Raw genomic sequence first — 23,405 nt, 5'->3', positions numbered from 1 at the left:
AAAATACAAAATTGCTTAAAAGCAAAAAAGTGTCTGCTAATGTAAAATATGAAAGAAGAAATTTGAGTCATGTGCTGCAACTAATAGATAAGATCATAAATTTCACTGAAGTATTGAAACAAACCTACTCTTTAACGCAATCTACCAAACATATTTCATGAGAATTAGGTAGGTTTACCTTGGTTTTGAATGAATGAACTTATCAGACAATCACTCAGTGATTTCTTTCACTTTGCTTGGACAGGGCCCAAATATGCAAATTTGAAGCCACTGTGTAAAATCACCAAAGTAGTTTCTATCTCTGGCTAAATTCTTTTCATGTACACTCAATAGCAGAATATTAGCATAAGCACTAACTTGGGAACAAAACTCATAAGAAGTAATAATAATGGTTATGCCAAAATTTTGCTTTTGCCACTGTGGAGGAATTTTGACTAACTAAAAAAATTGTTTTGCATATGGAAATATCTGTTCCTAATTCCTGTAGGAACAGTAATACATCCACAATATGCTACATTAAAAAAGGCATTCTCAGGACTACCTACCTAACAGTTCTCAAGGCTACCTACCATGAGTAGCAGTATATTTCTCCTATATAAGTTAACTACTTGATTAATTAAAAATAGAACAATCTTTTACACACATTTAAGTATATCAATTTTATATCATGGGTAAATAATACTTTGTGTTAGTCACATTGAAATTTACTCACTACATATGTAAAATTATATTACATATAACATTTATATGATCCTCCTGAAATCTTAGCTATGGAACTCTCAACTATTTTAAGTTATGGCTGGTGACTAGAATTAATTACACACAACATCCTAGGTCTGTGCTTCAAAAATCAAATAAACAGATGGGTGGAGAAAATTCCAGTTAAGGGAGCATTTTTCTTACATATAATTCTATATTATTCTCTAAAAATGAAAATGTTTTTAAAAGTTTATATTCATATTAGTGCAAGTACAATTGCAATTCCAGTCTCATTCTTGGACAACTGTGCATATACACATATACATAAATATAGTGACATAATTTATAGATAGTAAAGGTGTTATAAGTAATATATAACATATAATGTAAACATACTTTATCTTATTCCTATTTATCAATAATATTAAATTTTGCAGTAACATATTTTTCTCTTCTCCAAGGTATAGGAAAGAACTTTACCAAATGCTAAGCAAAATATTAATAGAAGCTGTTGAGTTTTTCAATACTGATGAAAATTAACTTTGCTTCAGACTCAAATCAACGAAAGTAAGGGACACGAGGAAACATACTGTGGAAGAATAGTGATTTCAGGCATATGTTAGATAGATTCAGGGCATTTTAACACATTAGAAATTCACTCATTTTCCTCAAATTCTAGTTCCATGTATACAGTGTATCAGGAGCCCTGATTGTGTAGTGGTCATGCATTGGGCTGTTAACTCCAAGGTCAGCAGTTTGAAACACCACCAGCCACCTCTCAGGAGAAAGATGAGGCTTTCTGCTCTTAGAGTCAACTGTCTTAGAAATCCACAGGGACAGTTGTACCCTATCATTACTAGTCAGAATCGACTTGATGGCAGTGCATCCTAGTGAGGATGTAGTCCTTAAGCAATGTAATTGTTTCAATCCATCAGCTACTCTTGGGTAGGAAGGTGAGTTTTCCTGTTTCTCAAAGACTTAAAGTCTAAGAAACCATGCAGATGGTCTTTAAGAGCCAGAATCAATTCGATGATGGTGAGTTGGTTGGGGAATTTTTACATAATTGTTGCTCATTAAATAATCCACAGAATTTAAGAAATTTTGGGCAGTCCAAGTGTTAAAGGACTCATCTTTCACCAAAGATTTAATTACGTATGTGGATTTTATTTTCTTAAGCAGTAAATGTCCAATAAAAATTGAGTTTGGTTAAGGTCACAGGCTTGTAAAACATTTTAGTATATAGGCACTATCAATCTAAGGTTATACTTGTATGTAAAAAATCCCATTTTATAGCTTCACACATTGGAAAGTATCAACATAAAAAATAATTCTCAGGAATGCTAGCTTACTTATAAAGTCACTCCATGCCACATAAACCTGACGCAGTCACGTGGCTTTACAAACAGTGAAAAAGGTGCTTCCAATGGTGGCCCAGAGTTTAATTGTAGGGCGTATTTCTTATCAACCAGCTATTCAAATGTTTGAACAGGCCTATGGTTTATGCTTCCACATGCAAATCATCCCATAAACAACCGCAAAATCTCAAGATTTATCTGCACAAGAATCTCTAAATATAAGCCTAAATATTTGCCTCTCTATATATCTTAGGGAAAACAATTCTTTTCCTTATATATTAAAGCTTTATCTTCAAAATCAGAAAGCGTTTTATAGTTAAGCCTCCATTTCATAAATGTGAGTTGTATATGTCATTCTTATTTACAAGAGGTTTCTTTTGCAGTTCGCTGTGTAGTGTTCTCTTGGCTAGCCTGAATAGATGTTAATGAATAAAGAAACCAGAGATGTTGGCTTCAGGGCAACTGAGATCAATCTCATTATACAATATTGTTAAGAAGGCTCTTAGGTTTATCCAGGGCAACTATTATATGTGACATACTGTAGAAAAAGGTTAAATACATATTGTAATTTAAAAAAATGAAATTGTTTCAAATCAAATATATTCAGGAGAGAATACGTGCTGTCATGAATATAAAGAACTAAGAAAGACAACTTTATGGGTCTTTTTTTCTACAAATTAATTCATTTCACCATATTGAATTTCAAGATGGAATAAATGATATTTTTAGTAAATTTAAAGTAAAACATTAACTCTGTCATTGCTTTCCTGACTGGAGATATACTCTCATTGTGTTCATAGTATATACAGTTTTCAAGATCTATTTACAGTGAATCTTATCTTAACATAGTAAATGTTAATCATATATATGTAAAATATAATATTTTTCAATGAAGATTCATTTTAAACATGACTTAAAAGTAAATCTTTTATAAAACAACATATTCACTATTTTAAATTGTGAAATGTATAGAAAGCCAACTAAATTTCTTTCTTAGATTTCAAGAAAATATTTTTTAATAAATACTACATTGGCTATTAATATTGACCAGATTAAAATGAACTCATCTACTTACAGTTTGAGCTTTTTTATGCAGAAACTTTGAATACATAAATATATATATATATAATCAGAATAGATTATGGACATATAAAAGACAACTTGCACCTATGGTTCAAGACATAATATAATATACAGTAGAGCAAGTATATGACATAAGAAAAGCATCTATTATTTTGCAGTGCACTTTATTTTATGAATATATGATATACTAAGAGAATTGTAACTGGAAAATTAAAATATTTAGATAAGATAAAGGAATTTAACATTTAAAAAATCAACTTGCTTTTAATGGATATTTCCCTATCATTTGGGTTGCATTTAAACCACTGCATCACACCTGTTTTAGCACCTGGCATTAGTTTCTTTGTAAAATACACATAACATTTTTCAACCACAAAAAAAAGAGATTTATTAAGCATGATGAAATTGTGTTCTGGATCTAGATTCATCCTAAAATTATACGTGTGTCAATAAGAATTTGATGTTGTGTGCTGAAAAGTTTAAATGCCATAAGCTATTTTCCTGATGTGAAAAAAGAATATCTATCCAGGTGTGGTGATATTTTCAGCTAATGTCCCTTCAGAGGTAATTGAAGGCTTATCAAATTACCAAAAAAGTTTAATTATATGTTAGGTCACAAAAACTAATATAAATCTGTCTTTAATGAAGTTTGTTAAAGTCAGTGAGAAAGAAAACGAATGCCAAAGAGAGAGGGTTGCTTTCTGGGCCATATGTATTTCCTTTGAGCTATTGTTTGAAAAAGTTCACCAAGTCTGCGTCCATTCAGACTGACATGCTCATCCTATGAGTTAATACAAGCTGCAACCTAAATTATTGGGAGCAAGCAATCTGCTCTTCATGACACATGACAAGCATGTATTTCCATTATAAACATATGTCATTAAATTGCACAGTGGAAAAACAAAGTTTGTTTGATTGGATACTTCATTAAGTAGCCATAAAGAGAGATTTATTAGTGCAAGGTAAATCATTAGATTCATTTGAAATTAAAATATATAATACCTTAATTCATCATACACTGTTTTAAAATGTTTAGTTTTATTGTATACTGCTCAAAAATAGCAGGTAGATCAATTTTGCTCAATCCTGGGTAATATCTTTGAGACCAATAATGTTGCCTAAGATTCTCAAATATTGTATTTGAGGCTAGTGCTTTTAAAAATGTGATCACCTAGGTATAAATATATGTGATATCACATTTATATCACATAGATATAAATAAGTGCTGTAGGGACTCAAATTAATAATTACACAAATAAGTACATAAATAAACATTTAAATAAAGTAAAATAAATGGCCATTTTTTTTCTCCCTGAATTTAGAAGATCCAGCCAGGTATTCCAATACTTGAAGGTTTAAAATGTACATAAGCATCAGCATATCACACTCACTGAAGTCATTCAATGTAAATTGTAAAATTGCACTTGAGATTTGCTGATGTAAGTAACCACACAAAGGAGGTAATATATTTGTCAATATTAAGTAATGATTTTTATTGAAAATCATTAATAATCGAATGCTTAAAAGTATATTTCCCACAAATAGCCATCAATTATTAATTATTGAAGAGCAAGTGCCACCCTGAGGCCATATCTTTTGAAAATGCCTTCACTGGGGAATAACACTTGACTTTTCCGGATTACAGCAGGACAGCTTGGCAGCCTTCCCACAGACAAGCAACTAAACAGACTGCAGTGCTCCTGCATAAAATAAAATAAAATATCCAGAGTACTGTAAAAAAGTGAAATGCTGTAAGTCTCTGTACTTCTTACTATTTCTGTTTTATTTATACTGTTTATAAAAGTAAATTACTTCTTTGAAGTACTACTCTTGAAGCTGCCTGGCTCTCTATGGGGAAGTACTCCTGTAAATCCTCTTTTATTGGAAATGGTTGATCTTTAGCTCTGGGGATGGTATCTACAAGGTTAAAAAGCTTTGCTTTCTAACAGGAGAGTCAAACTGATTTGAGAATACAGGGAGACTTTCCATTAAGAACCAAACCTGGTGGAAATTATTTCTTCTAAAACCAATTCCAAATAGTATATGATGGCAGGGGCATTTCTGAAATAGCTAGATAATGCTCTCCTTTATGCTCCAGTTTCAAAGAAGGATTCAAAGAGATTGGTGGCATGGTGGTGAAACCACTTGACTGCTAGTCAAAGATTCAGAAGCTCCCATGCAACAGCTGTTCCAAGGGGGGGCCTGTGGTTGTTTGCTGACATCGAGAGCACAGCTTTGGAAGCCTCATCTGTTCAATAAGGTTAATTGGAGTCAGAACTGCCTCCATAGAAGTTCCAAGTAATGATTCAAATGATAAAATTCAAAGAGGAGTTTGAAATAATGTTGTCATTAAAGTTTTTTTTTCCCTTTTCATTTTTAACCACCTTTAGTTTTGGCTACCAAAACAAAAGCACTATTTATTCAGAATGGGATTTTGACAAAAAAAATTTGTATTAAAATAGCAAACAGCTTTCCTGAATATGTTTTTCTTATACGATTAACCACATGCCATATATTGTAATATCATTTTAGTTTGTTCATCAGAAACGTAATTGCCTATCTTTTATTTCATCTACTATAACATTAACTGAATGTCATATTTTAATTACAGCGATAGTGGCTGTGTTGGTGGTCCAGTGTTGAAAACTTTAGCATACTCAGGGAGCCTTGCATTTGATTCTTAGCTAATGTACCTCAAGCATATCAAGCATTCATTGAATAGTGGAGTTGTGTGATGTTATCATGCTAAGTAGTCCTGGTGGTACAGTGGTTATCAGCTGTCCTGCCAACAGCAAGGTGAATAGTGGAAAAGCACTTGCAGTGCCCTGAGGGAGAAAGATGAGGCTTTCTATGCTCATAAGAATTCATCTCTGAAACTCACAAGGGCAATTCTACCCAGACCCATAGATCACCGAGTTGGGATCTACTCCACAGCACTGAATTTTGACCATGATCATGCTGATGAAGTTGGCACAGTGGCTAACACATGAGACTGCTTACCACAAGGTCAGCTTTGAACCCACCAAATGATAAAGATGAGACAGCTCAAACATGCGAAGGGGCAGTTCTACATGAAGGGAAATCGACAGGGTGACAGTGAATGAATTATACCAACCAGGTTTAAATGGAGATTTCAGATGTAGATTATCGTGCTCTTTTAAAGGATACTGAATAATAGTCCCAAGAGAATTGCGCTGGGCAGAGGGGAGCATTCATGGTACATTTTTCCCACTAGGTGGAGCATCAAGCAACTAGTTCTGAGTGCACCCAGTGGCATTACCTCAGAAGACTCTGGTCGCAGTGAATTTTTAGTAAAAGTAGTTTTACTCCAGCCTCATTTATTTGATGACCAATTTAAGAGAACAGCATGAAGCTGTGAAATTTTGTTTCCTGCCAGGGAAAAACGACGCAGAAACTGTTGTGATGTTGAACACAGTTTACAAGGACAGCAGTATGGGAAAAAACGCAAGTGTACAAGTGTTGTTTTTTTGTTTTGTTTTTTCGTTTCACAAAAGGTCAAATGTTGATTAATGGCAAACCTCATTCTGGACGTCCTCCACCTTCCTGAACAAGTGAAAATGCCGACTCCTACTGCATTTGGAGTTCATTCCCACAGTCAGACTCTTAATCCAGCTTTCTATTTAGAGGTTCTGAAAAGACTGCAAGAGGGTGCAACAAAAAGGCCTGACTTTGGAGGACAGATGGAGGACTGGTTTTGCCACCACAATAATGCGCCTGCTCATGCAGACATCTCAGTGTACCAGTTTGGGGCTCATAAAAGCATGCCTCTGTTTCCCAACACACCTGACTCACCTCTCCTCACTGCATGAAACTTCTTTTTATTTCTACAGGTGAATGGGGACATAAAAGTACAGCGATTTGACAATTTAGAAAAGGTGGAGAAAAAAAACAACGAGGGATGTGCTGTCAACCATCCAAACAAATGCGTTTGAAAAATGTTCCCAAGAATGGAAATGCAGATTGACAAATGCATTAAGTGTAATGGAGAGTATTTTCCAGGTGACAACGTTTTGTAAAATATATAGAAAATATTCCGGTTTTTTTTGGAGGGGGATAACCTCTCCTGTATTTGAACCCAATTTAATAGAAGATGCCAGGTAGTGAAGGAGGACCTGAGCATTTTCTAACACAATTCACTTTTTCCCCTTCATTGTTGGTTTCTGTTCTTTATTGATAGATAGAGGAGGATAACAATAGATAGGTAGCCAGATTAAAAAAAATCAAATTAATGTCAGGAAGTCAATTCCAACTCAACAGTCATCCAGGACAGGTTAGAAAGGACCCAGGGGGTGCAAAGCTGTAACCCTTACAGAAGCACACTTTCATACTTTATCCCATGGAGCAACTAATGGATTTGAATTGCTGACCATTTGGCTAACAGACGAGTGTTTAACCATGGGCTTTCATCAAGACTAAATAGTAGTTAAGAAGTTATTTAAATACACAGACAGACAGATATTGAATGAACAAATATCCAATACCATTCTCACTTACAAATTTTACATTTAACACCTACAATGCTAATTATAACTATATAGCAGAAAACATACCAGGAAAATTTGAATAGGATCAGGAATACCCCCCTCTATTAGATAGTCACATCATTGACTTGCCCAATGCTATATCAGTGCATGCCTCATATTGCAGGTCTTCACTTTATCACCCAAAATATTCAGTGAGAAGGTAATTTACCTTAAATGAAATACCAGTAAGTATAAGCCTAAAAAAATGAAAAAGCATCATTACAAACAGTTACAAATGCTTCCTAAATGAAACTCTGGTGGTGTAGTGAATTAAAAGTTGAGTTTGTGATCAGTATTGTGAGCAGGCCATATGCACCAGCTTCTCTGTGGGAGAACGGTGAGTCTTATTTCCCTCATAGGGATCTATCGACTTGGAAATCCAGAGGGCAGTCCTAGCCTGTCCTGTAGTATCAGAATGGGTCGGAATTGACCGAATGGCAGTGAATTGAGACTTTCTACATTTCTAACAGTAGGGAGCTGGTAAAGGTAAATTTCAAAATATGTAAACTGCCCATTTAAACTATAATCTTGAAAAATGGATAGCATCAGAATAACCTTGTATTTAGAGAAAAGGTATACATTAAAATCTCACTATGTATAGCCCCAATTATATTTTCATGTGTGGGGTTAAAATACAACAAGACTATTTAGTTTTTAATTATCAGGAAAATTATGCACAAAATTAAATATGATTAAATGATACATTGTTAATATTTTATTTCTTACTTTTGCAATAAAAGATAAAGTGCTTAAGAGGGGAAAAGACCTTTAAAGTCTGAGTATTGTGAAGTGCAGCACTGGGTCTACTGTTTATTATTCATATCATGTTGAAATATATATTTAAATTTTTGGATATTCATTTCCCTTAAATAGAAACCCACATAGTAATACCTGCCTTTCAGAGTTTTATGATAATTGGATAGTAGATGCAAAATGAATGTATGCATGTTTACAAAACCATGAAGCTCATATTTTATTGTATTGACTATTTCACAATATGATTTATTTAATAGAAAATGTTATAATAAGCATTATCAACAGAACACATTTTAAAAATCATTTTATTGGGGGCTCATATAATTCTTATCACAATCCATACATACATCCATTGTGTCAACTACGTATGTAGATTTGTTGCCATCATCATTCTCAAAACATTTACCTTCTACTTGAGCCCTTAATATCTGCTGCTCATTTTCCCCCTCCCACACCACTCCCCCTACCTCATGAACCCTTCCTCATTCATAAATTATTATTATTTTGCCATATATTACACTGTCTGGCATCTCCCTCCACCTTCTTCTATGCACCAGAACACATTTTAAGGAGAGACAAATGATTGCAACCCAAAATTGACCAAAAGCAAAAATTATTGTGTTGAGTAACAGTTTAACCTTTTTTTCCCCTTTAGTTCAGAAAAACCTACAACCAGAGTACTAGTATATATAGTTGAAAATAATTGCATATTTCAAGGTAACTGGTTGTTTATAATAAGAAAAAAGATGTCTGTTATCAATACCCAGGTTATTGTTTGGTTCCTTCAAGTGGGTTCCAGCTCCTAGCAACCCCGCCTATGTTCAAACAGCAAACTATGGCCTGGTCCTGCGCCATCCTTACAGTTGTGCTGATGTTTGGCTCCATTATTACAGTTGCTATGTCCATTCATCTTCTCATAGGTCTTCATCTCCACTGCCCCTCTCCTCCACCAATCACGGTGTCCTTCTGCAGGAGCTGCCCTCTCCTGAGAACACCTCCAAAGTACTGTAGAGGACGTCTTGTTATCCTTGCTTCTTACCATTATTCTGGATGTATTTCTCTAATCATAGCTACAACCAATGTGATGACTAAAAACAATTAATATTATTCACACTATTTTGGAAAAAAAGATTAAAGATAAATACAAACCTTGTAGCAGGCTAAGAAGAAATGTATTTTATTTCAAAAAAACTTATAGGGGGAATCTTACATCATTATGCACTCACTTTAACAACACATTCTTTCCAGATATTTGTGAGACATCTGTGTGTTCACAATTCCACCAGCCCAAATATAAGGACTGATAAATTAAACAATGGATCAACCAATGTAATTAAATGATTTATCACGTGTTCCCACATTCTTGCAGAGTAGCTATTCGGTTGTATGGTACGGCAAGCAAGATTCATATACTCTAAGACGTCAAGAACATAGCGACTTTTAAAAACACGATTTTGAAAGTGGAATATAATTGTAAGTTTGTATGTGTGTGTTGCATGTGTATTTTTTTACGTGGTAGGAGCTTTGGAATCATACACATGTAAAACAACAATGACAACAACAACAAGATGGAGCCACTTTTCAGACCCTTCCTGGGGTTGCAATGTGCCTATGAAAGTGATACAGTGGTTCTTCACATCCAGCAGCTGCAGGCGCAAGTATGTAAAGATGGGACACTCGATCAGCTGCACCAGCTTGTCCACCTCCGTGAGGAAATCCACAGTGACCTCCAGGTCCCCAAACTTCTGGATGAGGTCATAGGCGTGCCGGTAGTTCTGGGTGAGGAAGCAGAGGGACACCGTGGTGACTGGGTTGTGGCACCAGGAGCGGTACAGGCAGCAGAACAGGCTCTGGCTCTCCAGGGTCCTCAGGTCCTTGAGCTGGTTGCGCAGCTGGAAGAGCTCCGTGGAGGTCAGCAGGATGGTGTTGAGGGTGTGGACCATGGTCGAGGCAAACTTGAGGTCCTCCTCCCGCAGCAGGATGTCTGCCATCGAGTGGAAGATGTTCTCTGCGTTCAGCAGGAGGCACAGCTGCCTGATGATGAAGGCGCCTCTCGTCTCCAGGAGCTTCTGTTCACTGCTGAACCTCTTGAGAAGGTTGATCATGAATTTATAGAAGTAGGAATTCATGGGCGGGGTGGAAGGGGAACACTCTAAGCCTTTGGTGCCAGGAGGGTGCAGTAGGCCAAAAAATGATTAGGGCAAAGACTGTACAGATGTGCTTTATACAATTGATGTATGTATATGTATGAATTGTGAAAAGAATTGTATCAGCCCCAATAAATTGTTAAAAAAAAATTTCAAAAAAAAAAAAAAGAAAGTGATACAGTGCTGGGTGCTCATGGATGATCACAGGAGAAAAGATGAGCCTGGGGATCTATTGGTTGAACAAGCAGGATGATGTGTAATGAAGGCGGGATCAGTGTTTCCTTGAAAGAAACACGCCTACTGAAAGCCCAGATATATAATGAAAGAGGTTAAGGGTAAATGGAGCCTCTACATGAGAGAATAAGGAGTGATTTCTCACATGAAATGATAGGAGAACAGGCAACAACTGCTAAACAGTCTAATTACAAAAACCGTTTCTGCATGTAATACCATGTAAAGAAAAACTTACTCATAGTTTCTTACATAAATACAAATGTAAAGCTTATGAATTGTGCATAATCTAAATAATGCTATTGAACTAATTCTTTTTAGTTTCAAATCAAAGGCGCTGAAGAAATAGCAAACAGGAAAAGAAATGTGCCTATGTCTAATTATTTTAACTGTACTGATATAGTACTTCCAAAATAATTTTGGAAATGACCCAGTTCATTTTGACTTGAAAGAAATTTTCAAGGCATTTAAAAATGTGGATTTACCAATGTGAGATAAATTCTTTACAAAGTATTGACAAATACAAGTCTGATAATTTATTGCAATTTAAAATAAGTTAATCAAAATCTACATGAAATCTGACATATAAATTAAAATAGTTTTAAAATGTCATTTGCCTTTCTATTATAATTTGCCATTTAAATTATTTATGGCTTTTGGGTTGCCATGAACTTCCATATATGAGTAATAATACAAACCCTATTCCAAAAGAATGAAACATTGATTACTAACATTTTCTTTTTGTTAATTTGAAGTGCAACAACATGGAATAAAACATTTGGAGAAAAGTCTTGTGCGATAGCATATGACATATAAGAAATGTAGACATGTTACACTAAAAATTTCATTTGGGGTGTTAGATATGAATATGTATGTAACTAATTCATATTCGTCCATTTGGACAATAATGTGAACACATAGATTCTGTATTAAGAGCACACTGGCATCATCATGCTAAGTTCAAAATGTATTCTAGAGCTGAAATTTTTGAAGCTGTGGATAATAGTGTTTTTAAGAAAATGGAATATGTACTTTGATACATGCTGTATATAAGTTCATTGTTAAGATACAACTTTTATCTTTTAATTCTCAAAGCTATTGACCACGTGGTTACAAACGAAAAATGTAGAACTTTTGTTCTTCTGTAAAGCTGATGATTTCATGCATGACTGCTTTCTCTGCCGGTGCTGTTCTGCTTGTTTAAAACGTGCACCATGATGGTGGCGGCAGGTTGCATGTGATGGAATGCGGGATGTCGTATGAAAGAGAGGAGAAGCTGGAAGCTAGGAAAAAGGGGGAAATGAAAGAGACACATCTTTAAAGAACTCTATGGGAAAATTTGTATCAAACAGGCAGATTATTTTTTAACTAAAAATAACTGACTACATTAAAGTGAAACAAGAAACTCTTTTTAATTTATTTTTTCTCTAGGTAAGACAATGGTAAATGTTTTAAAATAGCATAAACAGCCAAATGTGTACTCTCTCAACTGTGTGATAATCCTAATCAGATGGTATTTGTTATCAATTGATTTATTTTTCTGTGATAAACAGAAACAATGGATTCTATCATTTTGAATGTTCTTATTCTTTATGGATTCATTCTTATCAATATTTAACTTTAGGACCCAAACAACATGTCTGGAAGTCATATTGAAATCTGGTCTTAGAAAATCACTCACTGCAGAATTTAGTATATGCCCTTATTAATGCAAGGGAGACCTAGAAATGCAACTTAGTACTCAAAAAAGACAGAGTGCTGTTAAAAACCTAAAAGTTTAAGCCAAATGAAATATTATGGGCACAGGTCCTAGAAATATTGCCCACCGGAACTTACATTTATGTAGATCAGATATACTTAAATAAAAAATATGGGGAACATCCTTTGGGCAGAATGAGAAATAACACATGATTATAACACAGCACTGGATTTTGTGTGTGATGATCTGTGTTCAGATTCTGACTGTTTAAATTGTTATTTGCTGTTATCAGTCTCAGTATCCTTAAGTGGTATGTTTATTCTACTCTTTTAGATTTGTTATTCAAATCACAGTTTTCATAAATCCAATTGCTTGTTTGTTTTTAAGATAAAAATGTAATAAAAGAAGAATCTTAATGAAAATAAATTTAATGGGATAATTCATGATTAACAACACAGGAGCTTGAATGATTCATGTTATTCCTAAAGCCTCAGTATTTCTTGGCTAGTGATCACGGAATATTCATGATTGAAAATATCAAATCTAAAATACAATAAAGTTTGCCTCATAGTATCAGATTCTTTTAATGTCAGGTATTTAACCAGTAATATAATCTGGAATGATATTAGCTAAATATTTTCCCTTGCCGATTATCCCCCATGTGCCCATAATTATGGCTTATTGTTATTCATCATCGAAAGAGCACAGGGTCTCATAAGGAGTAGCAAGTCCACGATCTGGAGGCAGAGAAGCCGATGCACCAGGGACATCTTAATATTTTTGGACACCAAACTACATGGGTATCTGGATATCGTTTACTTTTGTAAACAAACTTTTTGTGTTTGGTTGTGTTTATTGAACAAAATAAGTATATTTCAACTTGGGAAAATATAGAAATGTGATGAAATTAAGCAAGTTCAAAGTAAAATGTGGGGCTCAAAGTCATGTACAAAAAAATTAAAAATCTACTCAGATAAAACGGAATCCCATGTACTGTAGAATACACATGGCTATTTTATGTAAGGGAGTCACTTCAATATACAAAAGCTGCCTGTGAGTGTTTGCGCATGTATATATTTGGGGATAAATAAAGATAGGACGCATGCTCCTGTTAAAAATGGACACTAACGTATGTATTCCTGCGCGGCGAGGTGGGGAGCAACCTTTTACTCCCGCAGCCATCTAGAGCCTGTGCTGACGATCGTCAGTACAAGACTTCTAAGATTTCCCTGGAGTTTTCACTATATTCGTCAGACTGCACGGAAATAAAGGTTTTTCCCCCCAGAAAGATGGAGGAACATATGTGGGAAGCTTATAGAATTCATTCCATTGATTTCAGAGGACACTGTAAATCAGGTCTCATTTACCATAGCTCGATCTTTGGTCCCCTTTTACTGCGGGCGGCTGAGAAATACAGACTAGGTCGGTACTCAGGAAGAGACATGCCTCTCGACTGCCATCAAGTTTATTTAGACTCCTGGGGACCCTTCATTCTGGAGCGGAAAATTGCCCCCATTGGTTTGGACGTGCCATTGGTTTCCAAAGCTGTAAGTCTTCGTGGGAATGGACAGTCTCATCCTTCACTCTTCCAGGAAAATACAGACATCTCATGATCCCTGCAACATCGATGAAGCTTCAAATCGCAGCTCCTAATGACTTTTCAAACAACAAACAACCTGAAGCTGAAAACATCCAAACGATATGGAAGGAATACACAGAGCCACTATGCAACCTGTGCACATTTTGATGGAGCACAGAGTGACGCTAAAGGAAAGATTTGGACGTGCCTTGGTAAAAAAGAAAAAACAATTTTCTAAGAAATGTATTGATATCAGTTAGAGGTTTCAACAAACAGATTCCATATTGGAATTACTCCCTTGCCTCTGCTAAGAAATTTGGATTAGAGTTTCATGGACAATCATCCAGATTAAATAAATATAAATACAAGTTATTTTTTTAAATGTCCTATAAAATGGGGAAATTGTCAAACAGTACCACTAATATAATGTACATGTAAAATTCTGTGGAAAGTAGTTCAAAATTTGTTGCAACAATCATATATCAAAATAAGAAGTTGCCAGAAAATCAAGCGAGATTCTGAAGAGGAATTGGGTCAGTACTTAACGTTAGTGGTGTCAAAGGCATCCATTTACCCTACACGTGTGTCCTTTGGTTTGCCTGGCAAGCAGTCCAATGAGCTGGATGATATCAAGAAGAAAGGAACCACAGGATTGGAGGGAGGTTCATTAGAAACCTGCACACAGAGGACACAACTTGCTTGCTGAAACCAAGAGGGCGTAGAGTAATCATGAAGATTAAAACCTGCAGTATGGATTACAACTCAACATAAAGAAAACATAAAAAACACAACTCAGAAATGGACCATCAAGTAACATAAAGGTAAATGAAGAAAATACCAACATTGGCAAGGATTTCATTTTCCTCAGATCCACAATGTGTGAACCTAGAAGGAATAGTCAAGAAATCAGCAGGCGATTACGTTGGGCAAATATGCCGTACAGGTCCTCCTACAGATGTTCAAAAGGAAATATGTCAGCCTAAGTGGAACTGGGGAGTGCCTGCGCCGAGCTGTGTCATTGTCAATTGCTTCATATGCCTTTGAAAGTTGGACACTGAACACAGGGAAGACAGAATGATGGATACTTTTAATTAGGGTGTTATCAAAGAATATCCAATGTGTCATGAACTGTCCAAACTGAACAAATCTCTGTTGGAAGAAATTTCAGAAGAGTGCTTATTAGAAAAAAGGACGTGGACTTGGTCTCACTTGATGTGGACCTGTTATCAGCACAGACCGGTCTCGGAAAGAGTCTGAGAAAAATAAAAGGAAAACCCTCATTGATAGGTATTTACAGCTCGCCACGATGACGGGAGCAAACAGAAGAACAATCTGAGGATGACACAAGACCAGGCAGTTTGTTCTTTCAGCTGTACGTGGGGTCACTAGCAGTTGAAATCGACTCGATGGCACCAAGAATTCCGTTGGTCTGAATGGACTTGATGCCGCCTAACTAGAAGAACAGGAAGAAAACTTGCAACAGAATAGTTATTTAATTAATTATCAATGGGTATTTAGTTGTCACAGGTAAAGGAAACACTTAATTCTTATTTATCAGTGTAGTATTATAGAGACATTTTTGAGTAATTGATATTTCTGAGTTTGGTATTATTAGGAATTAATAGTTGATGTTATGCTCCACAGAACTAATCTATCAAATACACTAGATATAGAAGATATTGTTTAATTTAGTCTTTAAATTAATCAAGTTAAATATCACAGTATAATAAATAAAGATGAAGCAACTATTAAAAGAAAAATATTAGTTGTACTTCAAGAATGTGATATTATTAGATAGAAAATGTGTATCTATAAAATCGTGAATCTATGAAATCAAGGTGTATTCTGGATTAAAAGAATAGTGATACCTCCATTACATCTAACATTTTAAACTTACATTGTTTATATTCTGAAACATTGTTGTCTTTCTTAACTGTGCTCCCATTTTGTTCTTTATTGGTATTACATTATACTTAAACAGAAGTGCTTTAAATAAACACATTCAGCATCTCGATCTGAACCATGCCTGTCATTTGTTTTTCCAGGATTTTTAGAGAATTCCTAAGTTTGCCTGTGAAAGGGGCTCAAACACAAGTATCTGATAAACTATGAAAATATATTCCACAGCATTCATTCATTCTTTCACCTGACATTTCTTGCTGCCTCTCAATCTGCCAGAATGCTCCCTAGGTTCCCTTCAACTAACCCTTGTCATAACTTGTTTTTACCTGAACACATTTATGTTGATTACTGAGCCGTCTTGTATTCCTAATTAGAACATCATCTCCTTTAGGGAAAGTACCATATCTCGGTTTTAACGGATGGCCCAACTATCCAAAAAATCCTTTGAATCCATAATGAGTTCTCTTTATTCAGATTACATTTTTTAATGGTGTGGGTAGTCTGATACTATTGGCTCATACTTTCTTTTTTGTGTTTTGAGGATATAACATATTATTTAATGATAAGACAAAATATAAATTCCTTTTTAGTAAGGGTTAACTGTCATCCTTATATACAAATCAAACACCTAATTAACTAACAACCAAGCAAACACACTTACATAAAGAAAAGTATGGAATTGAAAACTTAATGAATATCATTACTAACAGGAACTACTGCAGCATAGCTTTCATGTGGGGCCTGTACAACCCTATACCCAGCTATGGAGGTTCAACAACTATCTTTTTAACTCTTTTGATCTGAAGATGTGGCAGGTATTGATTACCAATGTAAATAGCACATGCATGTTTTATTCAGACATTATTGAAAGTCATTGCAATGCAAAACAAAACAAAATAAGTATAAATGAATAGTAATACAGTAAGATATTACCTATTTTATTTCTAAAAGTTTGGTTTATCTTCCATGTTTTGTGCTTTTATTGCTTTGTTCACTCTTTTTGTTTGCTTGTTTTCAATAACATTTTTAAATAACGTTTTTAATTGAAAATTAGTTAGGGGTTTACATTCCAGAACATCAATTTAGTTAAAAAATGAAGCTACTAATCACACACACACATACACACACACACACACACACAAATTTACCCTTCACCAGCTTCGTGATTATCTTATCCCTCTAATAGAGGATTGTTTTCCATTTCACCCAAGTTAACACCTACCTGACAACCAAAATATTCCAAATCAAAGCCAGTGATATCAAGCCCATTCCCACTCACAGGAATACAATCAGACAAGGTAGAACTGCCTTTATGAGTTTCCAGAGTTGTAACTGTTTACAGGAATAGAAAGCCTTATCTTTCTCCCCTGGGGCAGCTGATGGTTTATGAACTGTTGACCATGCAGCTAAAAGCCCACCTTGTAACAAACTAGACCACTAGTTTCTCACAATGGTCAACAATCTTTTCCAATGCTTTATCATCCTCCCCTTATGCTCCCTCTCTTAGCTAATCTCCAAAGTTTGTTCCATTTCATATGAACGTCTTCTCTGAATATTTGATGCTAACCTCTTCTCTGTTGTATATTGCCTTCCTCTTCATGCAAAGTATAAGTGGTGCTATCAGGAAAGCCATAGACTGTCAACTATTAGGGCAGTGGTTCAAGCCCAACAGTTTCTCTGCAGGAGAAAGATGAGGTTGTTCCTCCCTTAAAGGTTTACAGAACCCAGAAACCCTATGGAAATTCACTATGAATCAGAATCAACTTGATCACAATGAGTGGATTTTCCAATTCATATATGACTTCCCTCTAGTTAATGATTCATAAATTACCTTCTTCTTAATCCATCCATGATAACAATAAATAAAGCATTTTTGTGTGAAAATGCTTTCTTGACTTTTCTTAACAAAAGTGTTCTCTTATATTTTTCCTTGTGTGATTAACTTATTTCATGTAACATACCATCCATCCTCCATGCTCCTTCATGTGTGAGATGCTTTGTAGATTCATCATGACTCTCAAATGTTACATAGGATTCCTTTGTATGTATGTATCATAGTTTGTTTACTCATCATCTATAGTGCGGTATGTTGGTTGTTTCCATATTTTTCCTTCTGTTAGTAGTGCTGCAATAAACAATAGTGTGCACTATCCATCGATGTCACAGTTCTTACCCCAGGATAGATAGCTAACAGTCACCTGATGGCACAGGGAGTGACACATAGCACTGCCAACAGTAATGTCGGGAGTTGGAAGCCACCAAAAGCTCCATGGGACGAAGAAGAGGCTTTCGACTCCAGTGGAGTTGCCATCTCCAAAACCCCAGAGCACTTCTACCTCTACTGTCCTTGAAGGCCGTTGTGCAACGGATTCGTGTCTGTGCCTTTGAGGGTTGAGTATACTTAGAGGCAGGGTTTCTGGACCATAGGGTATTTCCACTTCCAATTGTTATGGTATTTCTGTACTTTTTCCACAATGGTTGTACCATTTTAAAATACCATCAGCAGAGTGAGAGTGTATATTTGCTGTTTGTTTGACTTTTGCTGCTAATTCTTTGCGGTGATATCTTATTGCTGTTTTGACTTGAAAATCACTAGTGGTTAAAAGTTGTCAACATTTCTTCATATCTGTTGGATACTTTGATGTTTTCTTTAGTGAGATGTCTATATTCTCTCCACATTTTTAAATCGGGTCCTTCTCTTTTACTTGTTGAGTTGCTGTTGAAGTTTTTTATGCATTTTTAGAGATCATTACCTTGTACAATACATCATTATTAAGAAAATCTTCTCAGTCTGTAGCTTATCTTTGTTCTCTTTTGGTGTTTTTTTTAATTCCTGTGTCTCATTCTCAGGAGTCCCCAGTCATATAATGTGTCTTCTGCTGTTTGCAAATGTTGAGTTATATTTTATATGGTCCAATTATGCCACTTATAAGAGAGCATACATTTGCTTCTATTTTTTCTCTAACGGCCTTGTTAGTTTCTGTTCAATCTTGAGTTAATTTATGTGTCTACTTTGAGATATAAGCCTCATTTTACTTTTATGCTAATTAATATGCAATTTGCCAGCATCACTAGACTAATGGACTATCTTCCTTCCTCATTTGACAACTTTTGACCCTTTTTTAAAGATCAGAAGATTAACTGTCTGTAGTTGGGTGGATTTTCTACCAAGCTCTTCATTTTGTTGCATTTGTCAATGTGACTGTTCCTGTACCAATGTTAAATTGCTATGATGATTGATGGTTTGAAATCAAGAAGTAGGAGGCTACCTATGTTATTCTTCTTTGCTAGTACTTTCCATATTTGGAATCTTTCATTTCCTCATAAAGTTAGTGGTTGCTTTTTCCATATCTTTAAAGAGTAAAGATGAATCAGGATTAGAATTGAATTATATAACCAGATCGTTTTGGGTAGTATTGACTTTTTAACCATATTAAGTCTTCCTAATTTTGATCTTGGTATGTTCTTCTATTTATGTAGTGCTTTGTAACATTTCTTGTAGCAATGTTTTAGGGTTTTCTTTGAATGGTTTATTTTGTACATTGTGCTAGATTTATTCCTAAATACTTGATCTTTGGTGGCAAATTTAAATGACATTGTTTTCCAAATTTCTTTCTCAGAGTTCTCTTTGTTAAGGTAAAATAATCCAACTGATTTTTATATGTTGATTTATAACCTCGCAATTTGCTGAAACTTCCATTAGTTCTAGCAATTTTCTTTGAGATTCCTCCTTGTGGATAAGATTATATTATCTGCCAATAGAGATCACTTGTCATTATTTCTTTGCCAATTTACATGCTATTTTTTCCTTTTCTGACCTTATTGCTTACTGCATAGAATCTTGTATCATGTTGCATAAGAACTATGATAAAGGACATTCTTTTCTGCTTCCTGTTTGCAAGGTCTCAGGTTCTTTCTGTGGAGAAGAATGCTGACGATTGATTTTGTATATATCCGTGTAATTATTTTGAATATATTACCTGTTTCTATTTTGTTGAGTCTTTTACGTTTTTTCCAGATTAGATGGTGGATATCATTGATTTCCTTTCTAGGAGGGTTGATAGGATCATATTGTTTCAGTCTCACTGAACATTATAAAGTTAACCCCAAAAACTTATGTGTAAAATAATAAGAGAAATAAATGATTTCTTTTAAAAATAGATATCATAAGAAAGAAAAAATGAGCAAAATTTTTATCATCTTATTTCTAAAACATATATCAACTAGCTTATTTTTTCTATTATCCATTTCATATTTCCCTGGTCTTTATTCAGGAAACACATGGTTAGAGTTCAATTTCTGCTCCATTAATCCAAACATTTATTCCCACAGGGCTACAGTAGTTCTAATTCTAAATTTTGGTTTCAGTAGTCAATTGATTAACTAATTAATTAAATAAAAATCTTGGCCATGAAGTACTTAAGAAGTTCTTCAAAGTCTCTGGATTCAGACAATGTCCTTCATGCCTTCATTTGTAACGCCGAAACAATTTCCTTTAAGAATTAGTATTAATCACTTTAAGCAATAGGCTAATTCTATTTTTAATCCATCGATTTAATAACAAGGGATCTCAAAATGGCCAGATCACAGTCTTATTTTAAAATTAATTGAACCATTCTTTGATCACTAAAAGGAAAATTCCCTCTGATTAGGAACTAAGACCACTAAAGCAAGATGACAAAACATTATAAGAAACACATAAGCAAAATAATCTACCTAATTTACACATCAGGATATAGGTAAGAATGGTGTAAGCATTTCCTATTTAAATTATATAATATACCTTTAGACATACTCTTAAAAAGTCTCACAATCAAAGTCCAGATTTGGCTTATAAAATACGTGCTAAAACTGATTGATCTCATGGACATGATACCGTCATTTCACTTAAAAAAAAAAACAAGTTTCTTTATCAGAAGCAATGATGTACAGAATGGTAAAATGTTGAAAAACGGTTTCTACCTGTGTCATTTAAAATTACCATAATCTTAATGACTTAAAACAATAAATACATTTTTATTTTACCCAGCTGTGTGTAAGAAGACTGGTTAAAGTCTTCATTGCCAACAGCCTAATGTTATCAGGTGTTTCTGGAGGCTCTGTGACAGAACACGTTTCTGTTTATTCACTTTGTGGGCAGAAATCAGTGTCTTGACATTAAAAGTTTCAGATCTCCATTTTCCTGCTGATAGAAAAATGAAGTTGTTGTCCATCTTTTTAAAGATTGACTCATTTTATGACTCATAGCATCTTTCCTTATCTTCTATGAACCTAATGATAGATCCAATAGGTCTCGTGTACTCGAAGGCCATTTACCTCTCCCTAACTGCAGCTCAGGACTAAAGCTGGGGAGATACAAGACAGGACATTTGACCAGGCACTTTAAAGTGATTGTGTCCTAATGGATACTTTGATTTTGGACTCAAACCTCCAATACTGTTTGCCAAAGTTTTTGCTCCTCTGAGTCATATAAGCTAGTGGTATTTTGGTAGGGGGCATTAGAGAAATGTATCCTAAAAAAATAAATCACACTTGAACAATGTATTCTGTGGCTAAATATAGTTATATGCCTCTACTTTATTAGAAACCCATAGACTGTAAAGTAACGATAGAAATTGTCCTCTGTGGTAAGCAGAGAAAGAACTCTTACTGAATATTTTAGAAATCAAATGCTTAGCTAACAGTCTTGTCCCTCCTCAGTAACTTTTGAAAAATGTCTAAGTAAGAGTCATGTTCTGTTGCTGTATTTTTCAATATCCCCAGCTCTAACACCCACCCAACCAAAAGCAGAAACCAATACTTGTTTTTTAATTGTTAGATCTAATATTAAAACAAATTATTGAAAAATTAATCCATGTAATTACCAAAAAGATCTATGGCTTTTATTTAATTTTATTTCTTAAATAAGAATCCAGGTAGATATCTTTTCTAGATGAATTGATTTAAAAATAAGATTTTATTTAAAAATGAAAATTATATAATTACTTAAGCAATCATACATGTATTTTCCATAAATCTATCAAACTATTTTATGGCTAAACATTCATTTTTGTGCCTCTCTTTTGTGATAATCTTTAAATATATTTGGTTTTCAAAAGTAATCAATCATCTAATTAAATGCCTTTAAAATCTAGAAAAATTTACATTTTATATAACAAAAGGAGTTTTGTACACTTATTGGAGTCTATTACATAATATTATTTGACTCTTTACTAATTCCAAAAATATCTTTATCATCAAAGGTTTTTCTGTTAAAATGCCCTTCGTTAAAACAATTGTAAACCCACATTTGTAAAAATAAAAATAGTATGGTTTATTCATTTTTTAAAAGATCCAAGAAGATTACTTAAACCTATGCAGTTTACAAATAAATCTCACTACAATTGACTCAATACTGACTCATAGCAACCCTATGAGACTGAGAAGAACTGACTCTGTGGGTTTCTAAGACAAAACTTCCATGGGATAAGACAGCCCCACCTCTCTCCCATGAAACAGCTGGGTCTTTTGAAATATTGATCTTACGGTTAGCATCCAATGTGTAACCCAGTGAACCACCCGAAATTGTAAAGAATGTATTCTTCTATATGGAATTATTTTCTTGGGGAAATAGGCATAAAGAGTGTATACTTCCCTGATTTTTAATATTGGGAATTATGTTTTAAATGTTATCACTTGACTCCATCTAAATATATATTAATTTTTTTTTTGCTAAATCAAAAAGTACAGATTTGATCTTTTCACAAAATATAGACCAGGACAGTAATTTCAAAATAGCTGTTAATCTTCCAAACAAGCAAGAGAATTGGTTTAGAATTAATGTAATCTGGTGAGGAAAATTTAAAAGTCACAGTTGGTTTGTATTTAGCCATTCAAAACCTCAACTCAAATGAAACATTATGATTCACTGTTTAAATTTATTATTATTATTATTATTATTATTATTATTATTGGTATTATTATTAGGTAGGTCACCTAGCAGTTACTTCAATGCAAAAGGAAATGTTTCCTTTGGCCCCATGACCCCACTTCTTCCAGTGCTAATATAATGAGATAAACATTTCCAGACAATTATGCATAATTAATTTCATGTTCATATTAATTTTAGACCAAGACACTTTTTATTGCTCTGTTTATATGACTTTTTGTGCCCTAATGATGGCTGATTCTTCCATCTGAATCTGGCTAGTTCAGTTTACCTTCTTGTTCCGTGTTTCCTAATGCTCTTTGACTATCCATTTCAAAACTGTGTTTGACAGTGTTCCGATGTCCTATTTGGCCGCTGTCCTCAGTCCAGTCAGACCTTCAAAAGGAAGGAAGTTCAGACCACATACAGGGATGATTTCCGCAGCTGGGAGCCTCATAAACCACTGCGTGCTCTCAGTTGCTCTCACTTAAATGACCTATTTG

At 34.6% G+C, this 23,405-nt stretch overlaps 2 pseudogenes; one reads left to right on the top strand and one right to left on the bottom strand.

Moving 5' to 3' along the window:
• The first annotated feature begins 452 nt into the window (after positions 1 to 452).
• LOC142444249 (small nucleolar RNA U109) lies at positions 453 to 599 on the top strand (annotated as a pseudogene).
• Positions 600 to 9,945: 9,346 nt separating this feature from the next.
• Positions 9,946 to 10,617, bottom strand: LOC142442486 (protein VAC14 homolog pseudogene; annotated as a pseudogene).
• Positions 10,618 to 23,405: the final 12,788 nt, after the last annotated feature.

Source organism: Tenrec ecaudatus, chromosome 3 (genome assembly GCF_050624435.1).
Source record: "Tenrec ecaudatus isolate mTenEca1 chromosome 3, mTenEca1.hap1, whole genome shotgun sequence".
Taxonomy (NCBI): domain Eukaryota; kingdom Metazoa; phylum Chordata; class Mammalia; order Afrosoricida; family Tenrecidae; genus Tenrec; species Tenrec ecaudatus.
Note: the sequence above shows the minus strand (reverse complement) of the source record. Positions and strands in the feature narration are given on the sequence as shown.